Below are 19512 nucleotides of genomic sequence, written 5' to 3' on the forward strand. Positions count from 1 at the left end.
TTTTCCCCAGGGGTACAGGTCTTTGAATCTCCAGGTTTACACACTTCACAGCACTCACCACAGCACATACCCTCCCCAATGTCCATAACCCCACCCCCCTCTCCCAACCCCTCTCCCCCCAGGAACCCTCAGTTTGTTTTGTGAGATTAAGAGTCACTTATGGTTTGTCTCCCTCCCAATCCCAACTTGTTTCATTTATTCTTCTCCTACTCCATTAACCCCCCATGTTGCATCTCCTCTCCCTCATATCAGGGAGATCATATGATAGTTGTCTTTCTCTGATTGACTTATTTCGCTAAGCATGATACCCTCTAGTTCCATCCATGTTGTCGCAAATGGCAAGATTTCATTTCTTTTGATGGCTGCATAGTATTCCATTGTGTATATATACCACATCTTCTTTATCCATTCGTCTGTTGATGGACATCTAGGTTCTTTCCATAGTTTGGCTATTGTAGACATTGCTGCTATAAACATTCGGGTGCACGTGCCCCTTCGGATCACTACGTTTGTATCTTTAGGCACCAGAGTAATTTAATTAGTGACTTACTAATATAAGGTATGTTTCACTTATCCTTTGGTAAATATATTTAGGCAGGACATTTACTTAAATATGCACATAGAACAGGCATAGTAACTTCCAGAGACTTCTTTAGAAAAATTCTATTTCAGAGAAGTCTTATTAACTTTTATTTTGTACAAATAAAGCTTATTTACATAATAAATCCATTTGTTAACTTATTTATTAAATATACATGTATATTACCTACTATGTACTAGTGGTGTTTTAACAGTGAGTGGAGAAAACTCATTGTCCTCAGAAAGCTTACATTTCAATAAGTTAGTAGTGTTGAAATAAATTTCTTGGCGTCAAATGGAGCAGCTCCTGCCCAGGGTGCCATGTAAGCAAATCAAAACTCAGATAATTTTGGTGTCCCTGTGAAGGCTCCACTTGGCACCCATCCTCAAACACTAAGCTAACAAATCCGTAAAAACCAAGTCAACTCTGGGTTCTATACTTTTCCCTGTTCCTTCTCCTCCAAACCAAATTGCCTGTGTGGCCCCAACCAATCAGTTATTTTCCATTTTCTCTTCTTTGTTTTTTATTTTTTTATCTTATAAAAAGCTTTCGGCCTTCTGCTCCATTTTGCAGTTGTTCAAAAGGAGTCTGTTTCTTGAAGTGTTAAATAAAATTTTTTGCATCAGCTAAATTGTCTTAGTCCTTTTCTAACAGTGGGTATATACCTAAAGAAAATAATTATAGTTTGAGCCCTGTTCTAGAAAGTTTTAGTCAAATAATAAACCTAGATTACATAAACTATTGTATTTACATGAAAGATAATCTAATTAGTTTATGAATTCACAGATTAATCTAGGGGTTTTACAAATTACAGCCCATGGACAAATATGACCTCTACCTGTTTTGATAAATAAAATTGTGTCGGAACACAGCCACACCCCTTTGTTTTCATATTGTCTACTACTGTTTTTGAGCTATGAACAGTGGAATTGAGTAGTTGTAATAGATCCTCTTGGGCCACTAAGCCTAAAATATTTACTGTCTAGGTTTTTACAAAAGTGCAGACTGTGGGGATCTCTATCAGTCTCCTTGTGGCTGAATGGCTAAATTCAACAACTGTTCTGAGACCTGCATCCTGAACTTGCCAAGTGGAAGGAATGGAATAAGAGTGACAAGGACTCTGGCACCTAGGCCTGGGACACAGGAGGTGGTCCATAAATGTTGTATACTGTTAGGATAATTCTCGATGCTGTGCTTCACGTCACATAGCCCTCCCACATGCCCCATCAGCTGGTTGAGAACATCCCAACAATATTCCAGATACCCAGGCTGCTTCAGTAACAGCTGTTTGCATCCTCCAAAGATTCCTCCCTGCAAGCTTCTAAACCACTTCATTGGAAAAAGAATAAAAATTAAAAATAAAAGCCCTGATTATCACAGGATTTCCCATAATTGATTGCTGGCTTCAAAGTGGGTAATAAAGGCATGCTGAGCCATGGGAAAAAAAATAATTTTTATGATTTTATTTATTGATACCAATATAACTTGAGGCAATGAAGTTTGAAAATTTTTGAATTGCATAAGCAGCAGCCTTTCCAAAGGGTTTGGGGCAATGTAGGAGATAGAATCATATTTACATGTAAGATAGTGTTTTTATAACTTTTATAACCAAAGCATCAAAAGTTCAGAGGTCTATAAATATAATGTGATGACATGTATATTCAAATTTTTGAGTTTCTCATTATTATTAAATAAAAGCCACAGCAAAACAGTCATTGTGCCAATCACATTAAAAAGTGCACAATTTTTCTTGTTCTTAAATTATATATGGTTCTTTCTTTTTTATTGGATTGTTATGATAAATCTTAGTTTGAACAATTTTTTTAAGAGATCTTATTTATTTATTTGACACAGAGAGAAACAGTGAGATCAGGAACACTAGCAGGGAGAGTGGGATAGGGAGAAGCAGGCTCCCCACTGAGCAAGGAGCCTGATGAGGGGCAGGATCTCTAGACCCTGGGATCATGACATGAGCCGAAGGCAGACGCTTAAGGACTGAGCCACCCAGGCACCCCCAGTTTGAGAAATTTTTGAAGACATTTTTAAGAGCAGTAACAGGACCTGCAGTATTTAAGAACCAACGCTCTAGATTCCAGTCCCTTATCGCTACTTCCCTATCCCTCTGGTAGATTCCCACCGGTTTCCCAGGGCTTCTGCGATTGCTTCCTCCTGTTTATGGTGTGTTGGACTCCCATTCGTTACACTTCTTTTCTGTTCTTCCCCCCCCATCCTTACATTATAGTGTACATATCTCTGTTGTATTATATTTGAAGAAAAGTAAGAAGGGTTCCTAGCATTTCTACATCCTTCTGCCCTTTCGCTCAGTTTTTATTCTCATTTCAAAATTTTCCTTTGAAATTTCTTGAACTTCTGACCTCTCTTTCTCTCTGGTTCTATTGTCATTCTTCTGTGTTCGTCTTTCTTCATTTCATTATGATATATTTGCTCATGATCACAGCATACCCTCTAAATTCCCCTGTAGTAGTTACAGCACCCATCATTTTGGCGATACCACACAAATGCCCAGAGTATATGATTAGGGAATAGAGGGTCGGGAAGGAGACCTTCTAAGATTACAAAGCTTTATTATGTAATCTGCCTGACTCTGCAACCCTTCAATCCACACAATTGAGGCCACTTAATTCCTATCTGTGAATTCAACTCGACTCTCAAACCAATTTTTCTTAAGTAGTAAGAATTTAGGAGAGCATGGCCAATGATACCCTATCAAGTTAGTCTAGCTCCTTGTTCTCTGGTTTTGTACAACATATTAAGTAGATAATCATTTGTATGATCAAATGCATTCTAAGAACTGGTTCCTTTAATGAATTCTCTATGTACTGTGTTGTATCTCAGTTCCCCTAACATTGTTTAACTTGGTCATTCAGGTTTTGTTCATTAACTTGATTCAATAGCTAAAAATCACGTTTTTGACCTCTGTGACCTGATCTTTCCTTCAGGGAGAAGCAACTTGATTAAATCGGGGGGTGGTCTTTAAAAGCAACAAAAATGTACCCCGTTGGAATAAATCAAGTTACCCATGAGGATGGCTTTAGAATTTGTCTTGGTGGAATAAACCAGACATTGCCTCTTCACATCTAGGTCTCAGGGTGGAGAAAGTAACGAACCTACATTCTTCACATTTCTTTCTGAGCTTCTGTGCACTGCTACCGAAATTTAAACAAAACAAAACAAAATGAAAAACCCCAGGATGATTAACCCTCATTAAATTCATAGTTAACCATTTGTTCTTTTAAGAAAATTTTTATTTATTTATTTATTTATTTATTTATTTATTTATTGAGGGGAGGGAGGGGCAGAGGGAGAGGAAGACAGAGAATCTCAAGAAGACTGCTCTGAGTGCTCATGAATACAACGCTGAGATCATGACCCAGGCGGAAAACAAGAGCCGGGCACTTAACCAACTGAGCCACCCAGGAGCCCCCATAGTTAACCAATTCTGCTGGGTCATGAATACTGATAGGCATTTTTCTCTATTTTCTGAACAAGGTGTCCTCTTGTTCTTCATTATAGGGCTTTCAAATCTAGTTAATCCCCTCAAGCAGTGGTCTTCAGCCATTTCCCTCCACTTTTTACCTCATTTTCTGCAGAGGATCCTGATAGAGAACATAGAAGCTTCCTGATAAAACCTGTCTCAGTGTTCCAGCATCACACCTATACACTGCTATACTCCTCACACCGTTCTTTCCCCTTTCTTAAGTTTTAATGGAAAAGCTGTGCCTCTTCCTCTCTGAGGCTTCTCCCCCCATCCCTGCATTAGGCCTGAAAATTATTTTCTCCTCTTTTCAGTTTCCAATTTCTCCCACTTTCTTGCTCTTTCTCACTCACTGGATGCAAGTACATGATGGGGAGGAAGGAAGGAAGGTCGGTCATAAAGGAAGAAAAAGAGAGAGAAAAAGAAAGAGAACAAAAGAAAAAAAAAAGAAAAAAAGATATACAGGAAGATGACAAGAATAACAAATAAATCGTCCTCCTTCCTGGATCTCACATCTCTTCCAAGGAATTGACTCTTGCTTTTTACAGCCCCGATGCTTGAACAAGTTACCCTTACCTTTTGCCTTCACTTCCTAACCTCCTGCTGGTTTCTTAAAGTCCCACAATGTGCTCCTTACCACTGCTTCTCTACCACTGCCTGGAAACTGCATTCATTAAGATCACAAACAATATCCACATCTGCCTTTGACTTGCTTGATTCCTTAAATGAATTTGACACATTTGATCACTCCCTCCTTCCAAAAACCTCTCTCACTAGTTTCTAGGAAAATGCACTCTTGTGATCTTTCTCTTCATTCTCAGGCCACTTTTTATCAGTCTTCCTTGCTGACTTTCCTCTTCTACCCATCCATAAAGAGGCTGGTTTCCCTAAGAATTATGGCTTGGTTTCCTTCACTCCCTATTCTACCCATTTTCCCTAAGTAATCTTCATCCCCTCTCATAGCTTCTGTCATTATTTATATTTTGGAAACTTCCTCTGAAAATCTGTAGTTTCAATCTCTCTGCTAACTTCCAGACTTATAAGCTGAATAGAAGGCTTTATAGTTCCATTTTGCTGGCTTGCAAGGCATGATAAATCCCACTTGTCCAAATCTGAACTTTAAATTCTGTTCCTAATCCCCACAAAAATTCCATTTCTCTCTCTATGTTTCCTATCACCTTGTAACACTGACTTGCTCAAAATTGCAACATAGGGTGTCTTTCTTGATTGCTTCTACTTATTTCCAAACTCCATCCTATTAACCTTGAGAGGACATCTAACCTGACCTTTCAGGTTTGTCCCTTTACCCAGTTTGGTACCCGAGATCCTGTTCCTTGGAGCAAGACCTCTGTAAGCTGACCATGTCCCTAGGGGGAAGCCGCTTGATTAAATTGAGAGGAGTCTTTAAAGCAATAAAACTGTTCTTACCCTGTTGGAATAAATCAGTTATTCACCAGGATGTGTTTTGAATTGTTCTTGTTGGAGTAAGTCAGACATGACCTCTTTACACCAAGGTCTGTCTTAGTCCAGAGAAAGCAACAAACTTGCCTTCTTTGCATTTCTCGCTGTTTCTGAGCACTGCTTCAGAAATTAAAAACAATTCTTAAATTTCTTAAGACAATGAAAAAAACAAAATCAACCGGATTTTCTTTCTGTGCCAATACCTCCACTTTAGAACCTGCCCCTTTCTCCATTCCAGAGCTTTCAGCAAGTTTTTCCACCTTTTTGCTTTTTACTTTGGTTGATAATCTTGAGTGTAGGTGCCTGTTTTCTTCCACTAGTTTGTGAGTTTCTTCGGTTAGGTTTTGTCATTTATCCATCTTTGTATTTCCTCCTAGTTAACTATTTCAGTGCCTGGAGCTCAGAAGGTAGTGAATAAGGAAGTGAATGACTCCCCTAATCTTCAGCCGTCTGCCTGCCCTAAACTTTACCTACTGCTTGCTTCTTAGAAGACCCAAGACTGCCTGCCCACCTTAGCTCCATGTCCCAAGGGAACTTGGTCTAAATTATCTGGATGCCTGGTGAAAGTGAGATTGGCAATGATGAAGATTATATTAAATAGCAACTCAATTTTCCTAACATGTACATTCTGTACTTCCAGACTCTCAAACTAAGTGCCCCTGACCCATATCGCTGTGTATGTGAAGCCAGAGGACACAGAGCTTCTTGGAATATCAGTTTTGCTCACGTAGTTCTTTGAGACATAATATTTGTGTTAAAACAGAGACATATTCAATCAAATGCAAAATTTGTGATAATTTAAAAGATATAGATCTTCAGACATGAAACTTCAAAGAAATTTCATGATGGGGTGGGGCAGTCTCTGCTAAATTTTTATAATCCTGAGGACAAGCTTTTTTGGGATACTGAATTTCAGATGTTAAGTCTGAAGCATTGTAGGCATGAAGTCTGTACGTGTGTGTGCATGCGTGTTGGAGAGGATTGGTCGATGAAGATTCTACAGGAAGAAGTTTTGAGGCAAAAGCCAACAAACAAATAAGCAAACCACACCATATTAAAGAAGATGTGAAATTCTTCAGAGTTTAGTACACCAGGGCTAGTAGTAAACAATCCAGTTTACTTCTGAATTCTGGGCTTTCTCATATCAAGATAAAACCGTTTTAATACAGGAAGATTAAAGTTTCTTAAAGTCGCAGCCAGTGTAGATGGATGCTTCACTGCCTTACTTAGTGAATTGCTTGTAAGGGGACTATGGGAGTAATCTTTCCCACATGGAACTAGAAATCTCTCTTGGTAAGTCTAGATTGAAGACAATAGGATTTGAATGTTATTGTTTTAACAAACAAGTAAAACCAATAGAGCATCACAAAATTAGCATTAGTAATTCTGCTTCAGGAATCTCTGTGAGGATTTAAAAATCCCTTTAGAGACGCTGTAAGGCATGCTTCTGTGTTTTTTGTCATGGCTAACCACAACAAAAATTGCATGTGTTTCTTAATTTTTACCAAAAGGAACAGATGGAGACCTAAATTTCAAGGGCTTTGCTTCTTAAGGAGGCCTTACTAAACAAATTATTTAGATACACATATAATAAAAGTAATCATTTTCCTTCCATATACAATTAACTTACTGTGAATTTAGCTTTTTCAATTCTAGGGCAGAAGTCTTTATGGTCTACTCACTTCTCCTTTGATATATCTTTGGTTTCTGTAAAAGAAAGGGGCCATGCACAAATCTTCAAACTCTTTCTCCCTTAAATAGGCTGTGATATTATTCTAATAAACAAAGGTTGGGACTGAGGCTTTCTAAATGCAGGTTAGGGAAACAGATGGCATCTCTTGCTTCTAGGTTTGGTCTGCAAAGTTTGCATTGTACACTGGGCATAAATTTATCCAATGAAGATATATCCAATAAAGATATATTAGACAATTCTAGCCAATCTCTGCATTTTTTATTGGCAGTTTCTCTTTCTAAAAATCTTTATTTATGGAATGAAAAAGGTAGAAGACAAAGTGTAAAATGAATATGGTCCTCAGATCCTGGATTTCTCCAATGAAATAGAGCAAAAGTATTGGGAAAATCTTTCTGCTTATTGTTGGCTAACACAAGTTAGTGATTTACTTGAAGTAAGCCTTGTGTTCTTATTTTGTTTTGTCTAGACAGCCAAATTCTTTACTGCAATTCAAAGAATGTGCAGCCCGTGTTGATGACATAGTAAAGGAAGAAAAACAAATGTAATAAATTTCTAAATTATGCTTTTTAAATTCATTGAAAAAAAATGAGGCCAAGAATAATTTTCGTAAACAGTATACTCCTTCAGCAATATGTCTGGAGTATTTTAAAGTACAAAAACCGATTGTGGGCTGCAATCTGAAAGCTTTGGAAGATTTTATTTTACATAATTTTGAAATGAATGTGTGCATAGAAAACATTTTTATGATTGACTAATGACATTATAACAGTAATACTTCAGCACTGGCAGTGATCTCAGATGGTCGATTTGAGTTTTGTGGATTAAACCAAAGATTCTTGGTAAGAAACATCAGTGCATCATAAATAGCAAGATGAAAATAGAAAACCATTAGATCAGCAGGAGCTGTATATTTAGGAGAGAAGATCTGAAGTTTCAATAATACAACAGATGACATTAAAAGCTAGTTTACTTAAGAAGAAAACTGTTACTGAAAAAAAAAGTTGTTTGAAAAATGATAATGCTTTAGATGAGAATTTTTCTGCAGTGATCCAGTAGGTATATTACTTATCAACCCCATCAAATAGAACAAGGCAATTTAAGTGAGCTGCAAGGTGAAGACCTTAGTTCAAGCTCTGATAAAGCAACACTTTAAATTCAACCTTTATGTTGACAGATCTCTTTCTGAGAAGTCAGGCTATTTACATACTTGTCTACAGAGGAGACCAATGACTTTTGCCTTAAGTCACTGTTCATAGAGTCACTAAAGAAGTTCATCCTTCCTTAACCTTCTGGTTTAATCATGGAGAGCAAAGATAAGGACTTTTTATTTTTTCTTTTATATATTTTGTAAGGTTCCCTGAGATCACAGTGGGGGACTAAGCCGAGGCCAGAGATGAGTAGTAGAGGCAACTACTGAAATAATCGTAGTTGTAGTGAATGGCAATCCTTTCCAAATACCAGAATATCTCCCAATACACATGCCAGCATTTCAGTAATTCTCATGGGAGTGTTGAAAATTATTTATATGGGATCCTTCATTGAACTTTTTTTTCACTAACTTGTTAAGCCCCAAAGGCTAAGAATTGTGCTTCTATTGAAAATGGCTGCCCTCTTCCCTAGAGGGAGCAGCTTGGAAACTTGTAGAAGTAGGTACATGTATAGAGACAAATGTAAAATTAATAATTATAATCATGTAGTTCAAAAATATAAACTGACATGCACTGATTGTAGCTTTAAGGAACAGGTATTCTGAAAAATACTTGCTTTCTCATTTTAAAAATACAAGTAAAATACCAGCATGCCATAGAGAAATTTTTATAACTTTTTATTATGAAAATTTCAAAACCATAAAGTAGCAAAGTATAAGGAATCCCCAGGTACTCATCACCCAGTTTCAGCCATTATGTCAGATACTTTACCATTTTCTCAGTAAATACTTCAATCTAGAGCTCCAAAATATAGACTTAAAAAAAAAATTATCATACTGAAAACCTTAAAAATAATTCAAGTGGAAATAATTGAAGTGTCTTAACTTTAGATGCTTCATTTGGCATGGAGACATTATATGTATAATTCAGAGAAAAACATGAACCTGAAATAACCCAATTCTCTCAGCTCTTTCTCTAGGCTCACTGTCATTGAAATAGAGAAACAAATCCTTGTCAGTCCAGTAAAACAGTCATTTTGTTTTCTGCTTTTTTAAGGGTTTCAGGGATATGAATGCAGACATTGAAGAGTCAAAATGAGAGCTGGCATATGATTTGACTTTCCTGAGATCAAGCATATTGATCATTCACACTTTTCTGGAGGAGTGAATGGTGACTCACAGCACTGGGACCTGACACCAGAGGGACTGTGGTCAATGATGAAAGGATGTCACCTTTGGCCGCAAACGCTAACAAAGCTGTAATCCTTCCAAATCCTTCTAACAAATGTAATCCTTCCAGATTCCCAATTCAAATGATCATTTTAGGAAAATAGAATAGAATATGGAATACATTTATACAGCTGGTGACTTTGTAGATCTATTTGATCAGTGAAAATGATGAGATACCTGGAAAGGAAACCTTTAAGGTCCCCATGTGCAGGCAGGGGGTCTATTTCTCCCAATGGGAAGACAACATCATCTGCCACTGTGCCACTCACTTTGGGGTACAACGGGGATTTTAATGATGAATTTTAGCTCTCACTTTGGCCTAGCTATGGCACCCGGATGATTGATTAAACACTGGTCTAGGTGCTGTGAATGGTTGTTGTTGTTTTTCCAAATGTGATTAACATTTAAATCACTATACCTTGAATAAAGCTGATTATCCTCCATAATGTGTGCTGGTCTCATGGAACCAGTTGAAGCCCTTTGTAGAAAGACTGGGATACCCTGAGAAAAAAAGGGATTCTGCCTCTAAATTGCTTTCAGACTCAAGACTGCAACATTACCTGTTCCCTGGGTCTCCAGTATGCCAGCCTACCCCACAGATTTTTGGACTTGCCAGTCTCCACAACTGTGTGAGGCAATTTCTTAAAATAAATCTATCTTTATCTCTATCTATCTATCATCTGTATTTATTCATATGTACTCATACATCCTGTTTCTCTAGCACAGGGATGAAATAACTCTTATGGTAATGTAGAAAAACAATTATATCATTGACCCTGAACAAAGCAGGAGTTAGGGGCACTGATTCCTGCACAGTTGAAAATTCATGTATAACTTTTGACTCTCCCAAAACTTAAGTACTAACAGCCTACTGTTGAGTAGAAGCCTTACTGATAACATAAATAGCTGATTAACACATATTTTGTGTGTTCTTTGTATTATATACTATATTCTTACAATAAGCTAGAAAAAAGCAAATATTATTAAGAAGAGAAAATACATTACAGTTACTCTACTGTGTTGATAGAAAAAATTCACATATAAATGGACCCTTGCAGTCCAAAACCATGTTGTTCAAAGGTCAGCTGTATTTAGACAATGTTATATATTGGGCTCTCAGAAAATATGGAATCATAGGATCTTAGACTTAAGAACTTGGGCCTAACTTAGTCAAAATTTCCACCTATACATTGTTAACAATTATAATAATAAGAATTAAATGATTGACATGTACTATGTATCATCTTTACAATACTCAAGGTTAATATTCAATTTTATATATGAGTAGATGCAGCTGAGAGAACTAAACAACTTCTCCAAGATGACCTGGGTGGAAGTCACTAAGCCAGCATTTAAATTCAATACTATTTGAATCCAAAGTCCATTGTCTATCAGTTAGATGGCTTTTCTTCAACATAGCCCCTAAATCCTTGGACATTTTTTGGAAATATAGAATTTTGGTGAGGCAGAGACCATTGCATGGCAACTGTATATATTTTTTAATGCCATTGTTAGAAAGAACTTCCATACTGAGTCAGATTTTATCATGTGTTTTGCCCTTTATAGCCACATTTTAACATGTCAGTTCTTCAAACACTTGAAGCTAGCCATTTTTTTGGTATTGTTGACTTATTTTCTTTATTGAATTAAAATTATACCATGTATCAAATAGCAATGTGTTTACAGAAGGATTTAATGCATCATGATACATATAATTATCTTTGAAAAGTCAGGATGCAAGTTATGATTATGAACATAAAATTTATATTAAAATATTCTACATAAGTGATTTATTTGGTTGTTTTATTTCAAAGTCATTGAGAATCTAATGATTACTCTCCTTCACTTTATGGTTCTTCAAAATCACTTGGCCAAATATATGTAATAGGAAATGAAATTTCATTTGTATATAATTTCCATTTGCCCTGTTTTGGTTAAGACACATTTTCTTAACTTCTATATTTGAGAACACTGAAGAGTTCATTGTTTCAATTATTTTCTTTGCTTTTGGTTGAAGAATTATTGGAAAATGTTCTAAGAAGTCTCCAAATTTCTGTAGCATTCTTTCTTTTTATTTAGAGGCCTAACTTATACTAACTATGGATGCTTGACTCCATAAAGAATATGCTTCTTAGATGACAGATGTGTGCAAGCCTTTTGCTCCTTCTTGACAGAAGAATTTCTATGCTAAAAACAGGGGATTTCAAATTAGTTCTGGGTATAGCATTTTTCTTATTTTCACTTTTCACCCAGTCCTGGCAGAGAGCCTCTGGTGTATGGTTAATGCTATTTCTGCTCTTCCACCATCTTGGAAATATATACTACTTTGCTCCATTTCATTAGTCTGCCTCTTCTGGGTGTTGGAAAGCATAACCATCTGTCACTGGTGAAATACAAGCAGGATGTTTCACTGCCATGTTGTTTGGCTATAAAGGTGTAAATTGAATCTCTAACTCAGGTTTTGGAAATGGAATAGTTTGATTATCTTCTGTTGAAACTTCACAAGAGTCAAGGACTACAGAACCGTCTTCTACTTCATTCATAGAACTTCAAAACTTGTTTGAGGTTCAGTTTTAACTCTGACAGGATCTATTGAACTCAAATGTCTATCCACAGTTTGTTCTTCTGTATCGGAAGTCTCCGATGTGATCTTTTTTAATTGTTCAGTTACATTATTTTTCTGTATGTTACTGGAGATCAGTACCTTTAGCTGTATTTCTAAAGCTGCAGCAAGTTGATCTCATTCTTCTCACCATTTTTGAAGTTTACTATCTTTCTTTGTCAGTTGTGCTTTAAGTATTTCCAATTCATTTGTTGCTTTAAACAATGTTCTCTGTCTTCAGCATATTTTTTCATCTCTTTGTTTTGTAGATTTTCAGCTTCTTTTGCTTTGGGAAGCTAGCAATTTGATCCAAAGTATTTCCTTTTTTTAAAATGTTTTGCCATAGAAACAATTTTCAGATACCCTCCTTCTTGATTGTTTTTATTAATGCTCTTTGGCTAGCTATCATTGGTAAGTTCCAGCAACTATTTCAAAAGTTTGACTCTAGTATTATCTGCCCAGACAACAACAGAATGCCCTTCTTTCTTGCTCTAGAAACTAGGGTCTCTAAATACAGTCTAAGATTTACTAGCTTTTTAATGTAGTCTCATACCTCCTTTTACAGATTCTTTTATAAGGACTATTCTTTCATCATTGTATCTATGTGGTTAATATTTGTAGGTTTTTGCACTTACCCACATTAAAATTTATATTATTACTTTTAACCTAATGGTAAAGTCTATCAAGATATTTAATATTATATATTCTATCTTTTTCAATGCACAATTTCAGTAAGTGCAATATTGGCTAATTTGTATGGAGTTTAATTTTAGACATTGAATATGAAACAGTGGATCAACATGCTAATAGAAAAACAGTGAAAGTGATGGAAAAGAAATAGTGTTTTAGGAATAATTTGTACTGAAAGACTTAGTCATAATCATTAGGAGTGACATTACTATGAGAAAGACCATAAACACTGAGAATATAAAGTACTGATCTTTGGGAAACAATTGCATTTAAACATGGGAAGAGCCCACTTCAGGTAGGAAAGAGAAAGAGCAAATTCTTTAAGGGTAGGAATCAGCACTGATCTGCAACATGGTAAGGGTTCACCAACCATTTTTAGAAATGGAATTAGTGCAAGAGGCAAAGAAGGAGGGGTTAGAGAAGAAAGAAAAGAAAAAAGAAATAGTACAGCATTATAAAAGAGTACCATCACACTGACGAAAGTGTAGCCAGATCAAAGAGAATGAGAAGTGAGAAGAGACTACTAGATTTGGCAGTCATAATAATGGTCGCCGGTGATACCAGAGGTGGCAGTTCTGGCCAAACGTTTGGGAGAGAAGTCAGATTGTGAGGTGTGAAGCAGTGGCTTGGTGATAAGAATGCAGGCGTTGAGTACAGATTACTTTTTCCAGTGGTGCTTTCACAGAGGTATAGGGTGGTGGTTCTACTGAACAGGTAGAACCAAGTGTTTTTGTAGTTAGAGAAGGTTCACCGGCAGAGGACAGATAATCCTGGGAAAAGAGGGAATAATTAAAAGCACATGATCTTGGGTAAAGCAGCCAGGATCTTATAAAGAACTGAGCAGAGTTTATGCATTTTGTTAAGAAAGATGAACATGTTTTCTACAAACTGAGTCACCAGGGAAAGTAAGTAGTCTGGGTTATGATTCTGTGTAACACTGATCAAGTTTATATCAGAGAGGGACAAGAGTGATTAAACTCAGTTCAGGAGGACTTCTGTAGCTCAATAGTAAAGCAGTAAGGATGAGAGTGTAGATGGTTGTCTTAAAGCATGTTGAAAATGCACTGGGGAACGTATTAATTTCTTAGGGCTGTCATGACAAAGTATCACAGACTGGAGGGCTGAAACAACAGACATTTATTTTCTCACAGGCTGGAGGCAGGAAGTCCAAGATCATGGTCTTGCTGGGTTTGGTTTCTTCTGAGGTCTCACTCCTTGCATTATAGATGGTTGTTTTCTCTGTCTTTATATGATTTTTTCCCCTGACTATGCTCATCTGCTTCCTAATCCAGTCTCCTTATAAAGACACCAGTCATTTTGCATTAGTGCCACCCCACCCCATAACCCCATTTTACCTTAATTACCTCTTTAAAGGCCCTATCTCCAAGTAAAGTGATATTTTGAGATACTACGGGTTATGACTTCAACATATGAATTTTGGGATGGGGAAGAGGAGTAGAGGGATGCAATTCAGCTTGTAACAGGAAAATGTAATTAATAACAAATAAAAGAATCCCATGTACTTCCTTATAGTTGAATATGTTGTAACTAGTAGAACTTCTTGAAATTCAGTGTGTGGTAAGCAGAATTATGGCCCTCAAAGATGCCTGTATCATAATACCTGGAAATGGAAATATGTTACTTTATATGACAAAAAGAATTTTCAGATGTGATTTAGTTAAGAATTCTGAAATGACAAGATTATTTTAGATAATCCACATGGGCCTAATCTAATCCCATTAGCCCTTAAAGTGGAGAACTTTTCCCCACTGTGTTTAGGGCTAAAGGGGGATGTGATTCTGGAGTTAAGGTCAGAGATACAACACTGTTGGCTCTGAAGATGAAGGGAGGAAGCCAGAAGCCAAGAAATGCAGGTTCTAGAAGCTAGAAGCAGCAAAGAAATAGATGATCTCATAGAGCCTTGAGAAGGACAGCAGCCTTTCAACACCCTGATTTTAGCCCAGTGAGATCTGTGTCCATACTTCTGACCGTCAAAACCGTAGCAGAATACATTCATTTTAAGTCACTAAGTTTGTGGTGCTTTCTTACAACAGAAATGAAAAAGTACCATGGTGAAGGTCTATTTAAAAGACTGAGTCAGTAGGTCTGGAATGGGGCCTAAAAATAAGCAATACTGACCAGTTCCCAGGGGCTGCCAGTGCTGCTAGACTGGGGAGCACACGTTGAGTAGTAAGGCTTCAGAGATCATCAGATCTCTTCATCAGATCCGCTCATCTCAGAGATAAAGGCATTGAAGATTAAGAACTTAACGGATACTGGCTGATCTGTCTCCAACTCTCAGCCCACTACACTGTAATAGTACTTTAAAAAAAGAAAAAGAAAAAGAAAAAGGAGCCCATCAAAGAAGAGCAGGCAAGATGTCCAGAATTAGGAAAATTTGGCTCCCCCGCCTTCATGTGTTTATGGTGCCTATGAAGTGTCCTAGTTGACATTTGGCTGATACAAATTGTTAATTAGCAACACCTTCATAAACTAACAGCTGTTTGCTATGTGCTACAGGATTATTATAGCCCTCTTGGGTCCCAGGAGTATCTAACATCCTCGGTGTCAGCAAGTTCAAGAGAAAAATTTCAGGGCATTTTGTTGTGACAATTAAGCAGGAGGTGCCTTAAAAGCTGTAGATCATCTGTAAAGTCAGAACTGTAAACACGGAGGGAGTGTTTCCAGTGACCTGAAGGGCATATTCTGTGTTTATCTTGTTGGCCCAGGCACTCTGTGATTATGTGAGAGCAGAACAGAATGCCCGCTGATCTTCTGGCAAAAGGCTTTGAAGAAAACTATAAGGCTTATTAAAGAAGATAAAGAGCTGGCACACTGGACGAACAGCCAAGGTGAAAATCAGAGAGGAAAAGATTCTAAGAGTGTGGCAGGGACTTGTAAGGAGAGGCTCCTGAGCAGAACATGACCAGGAGGAATGAGGAGAGACTGTAACCAAAGCTATGTGGCAACCACCTACTCTGCGGAACAGAGAGGAAGTTTCACAGGCACCAGAACAAGGTTCATACTGAGCACCACGTGGGCTACGTGCTAAAGCACACGCCTCCGATCCCACCCCAGAGGTTCTTTTCAACTTTTTATAATGGAAAATTCAAACATAACAGAAGTAGGGGGTGTAGGATAGCTCACATACCCGTCCTCACCACACAGCCCACCTTCCTTCATCTATTCCACTGGCTTCATGTCCTCCCTTCCCATCTTTCCTTCTCCACTGGACTATACTGAAGATGATCCCAGGCATCAGGGAAAAGCATTTCAGGTAGAGAGAAGAGTAAGCACGAAACCCCAGGGCAGGGGGTGCTGCTGTGTTTTAGCAACACTAAGGAGATCTGTGTAGGTGGGATGGAGGGAATGAGGGGGCAGCTGGTAGGGGAAGAAATCAGACATAACAGGACAAACAGAAGTGATAGACACACTGTGCAGATTCTTGCAGCTCATGGCAACAGTTTTGGCTTTTACTCTGGAAACGGTAGAGCAGAAGGGACTAGCAATTATGGAAAGCTAAAATTGAAAAGGCAAAGGGGATAAAACAGTATTACTGGAGCCCACAGGAACTGCCTGGTAGCAGCTATAGTCCTAAGGAGTCAAGAATGCAGCTATAGCCAAGAACTTCTTTCCAAATTTGTGAGACAGTAGGAGAATTATTACTCTGATCCCCATGGTAATAGGAATCAGTGTCTCTGAAGAATAGAGTAACCTCCATCTCTGCGTCTTGATTCAGTGATAGGTGAAGTCTTCACTGGCTGAGGGCTGTCCTAGCTTCCAGTTACCTGGAGCATGACTGCCTTCCTTATTGGAAGCACTTCTCCCTTGCTAACTAGGTCCTTCAAATCACCAAGTCCAAGGCTGTGGGGGCAGACACCAAAAATTCCTTGGGTGCATTATTAAGTGTAATAGTGAGAGGGATCCCTTCGATTCCCACTCACTGGCTCTTGAACCTATATAATCTGGTAATGGAGGGAGTGGCATTACTTAGTTCCAGTTTCACCAATGCAATAAGGCACTCATTTTTTCTTGGCTCCTATTCTATAGGAGACTGGGCAGATATTTGGGGAGAAAGGGGTAGAAAATGGTTCTTGCTTTGGTTCCCATGACCTGTTACGCTTATCACTCTCTGTGTGGTTAAGTATGCATATGGTATTTTCCCTTGGAAAAGGAAAACAGAAAATTTCAGGGCAATCCAGTTTCTATCTTCATGAGGCTGTTTCCTGAAAAGCCCACTTTCCTTGTGTGTTTTGGTTAACAGTTTAGCTTTTTCGTTAAAAAGGTTCTGAAATGAGCCAGAGCCTGGCATTAATTAAATTAACCTAAAGGCCACACTATACTCCAGGCCAGAGGTTTTCCATCAGAAGAATTTTGTTCTCTAGGGAATATTTGGCAATATGTAGAGACATTTTTAGTAGTCACAACGGGGGGATGGGGGAAGATAGAGCTACAAACATCTAGTGGCTACAGGCCAGGGAATCCTGCTAAGTATTTTACAATGCATGGGGCATTCCCTGAAAAAGAATTATCTGCTCAAAATGTCAATAGCACTGAGGATGAGAAAACCTTCCCTAGACTGAAGAATTCACCGTTTATTTGATTTCTTTTTTTAAACTTTGCCTAGTCATGTTGTCCAATATAATTCATCTGAGACTAGGCAATGAGCCCCAACGATAGAATAAAATTTATGTAAGTAAGATAATGCCAACAATATACATCTGCTTTGAGTTTGAACAATATAACTCCTCCTATTACTGTATTTTCAGGGAGAAACTGAAGACCCAAATTAAATCCTTTAATCATTTATAGTCAGACTTTCAGAAATTAAAGGTCATGGTTATTCTTTGCTGTCTCAGCCAGAGAAGTCTCAGTCAGATGCACGTGTACGTTTGGAGTCTTTTTGCGGCTGAAACCTCAAGCATCCTTCATTGAGTATATAGTTCTCTTTGTTCATTAGCTGAAATTAGTTGCATTAATCCACTTCACACTTCCCGTGTGCTCTCTTTGTAAATGCTCTGGGCAGTTAATAGAGCCCATAAGCCTATCACAGTTGCAGCCCAACACCCATACACATCAACGGATCTCTAGTATCCAATAAATGGTAGAGTAGTCATGTTCTTAGAGACACCCAAGGATTCCCAGTGGACACAACCACTAGTTTCTAAGTTAAAGCAAGTTTATAAACTGAAAAAATCTTTTTTATTTCATTCTTAGCACTTGTTTCTGGTTAGTTTATGCCAGTTGTCCAAAACCATCCACCTGTGACTTGAAATTTGATAGGGAAGCACTTCCCATTAAGATGCTTACTATGACCATGTATTTGTCATGAGGAAACAATTCCCTGATCCAACTGCCATCTTTTTTAGAGTGGTCTATGAGAAGAGGCACCAGGGTGGCTCCATTGGTGAAGCATCCAACTCCTGATTTCAGCTCAAATCATGACCTTAGGGCTGTAGGAGTGAGCCTGAGTCGGGCTCTGTCCTGAGTGCAGAGTCTGTTTGGGATTCTCTCTCTCTGCTCCCTCTTCTGACTCACGCTCTCTCTAAATGAATGAATGAATGAATGAATGATTAAATTAATGATTAAATGATTGAATGAATAAATAAATAACATATTTAGAGTGGTCTGTGAGGATAGTTAGACTCACCGAGGAAACTGGGTGCCATCCTGACCCACCAGACTCTTATTTGAGGTTCCTTCTTTAATCTTGTACATTTAAAAATTTTCATTTCTGGTTCTTCTTTCAAGTCTTGTATCCCTGGCCTTCCTGAATCAAAGATTCAAGTGCGTGGTGGCACCAGTGTCCACATTGTCTGTGGAGCAGGTAGCCACCCCTCCTACACATTTCCTACCCAGGTGTTCTCCATGTCACACTCGCCTCTAGTTTCTGCATGTCTCCTTGCCATCTGCTGCCATCTCCGACACGCCTGGAAATCCTCAGTCTTCTGTTGCACACCTTCCCAGACAGGCTTCCCTTGCAGCACCTGCCAACACATAAAGTGTTTGGGTCTCTGTGGTGCCAAACGCATCATCTTCATTTTGTGCTGAGTTTCTTTCCTTTTATATTTCAACATTTGACATTTTTTTTTTCAGAAACTTAATATTTGTTCTTAATTCATAAATATTATTATATTACTTTTTGGAGTGTTTTTGATTCCGAAGAAACTTTGGAAAATTTTGCTTATGAGTTTTCCAATGCCTGTATTTTATCTTTTTTTGTCTTTAGTGCAGATGATACATTTTGACAAGCCCTTGATATTAAAATCTTATTTTGTTGGCTTAGAACATATATGAAAATTTGCAGCTTGTTAAGGCTCAGATTTCTCTGTTATTGTGTTCTCTCAGCTCTGTCTCCCCTGGGATAGTGCAGATATGCTGTTTAAAAGTATAAGCTAGGAACAAAAGATTGATGTTGGTTGGAGCAGTGTTCTGAATGTCAGATTAAATCCATCGCACCAATTTACTGGAATTAACCCTTGCCATGGGCACATTATAAGAGAAATACAAATGAGGAATGGTCAAGAGTGACATTTGTTGTAACTAATATTTTCTAGGAACAGTACTATCTTGTTGTTTTGGCATATTTGTGTAGGTAGAGGAGGGCATAGCA

General features: G+C 37.9%; 1 pseudogene; it reads right to left on the reverse strand.

The window, feature by feature from the left end:
* Nucleotides 1-11384: 11384 nt before the first annotated feature.
* LOC116870364 lies at nucleotides 11385-18808 on the reverse strand (annotated as a pseudogene).
* Between the last annotated feature and the right edge of the window lie 704 nt (nucleotides 18809-19512).

This window comes from Lontra canadensis, unplaced genomic scaffold (assembly GCF_010015895.1).
Source record: "Lontra canadensis isolate GAN:19392208 unplaced genomic scaffold, GSC_riverotter_1.0 scaffold23, whole genome shotgun sequence".
Taxonomy (NCBI): Eukaryota; Metazoa; Chordata; class Mammalia; order Carnivora; family Mustelidae; genus Lontra; species Lontra canadensis.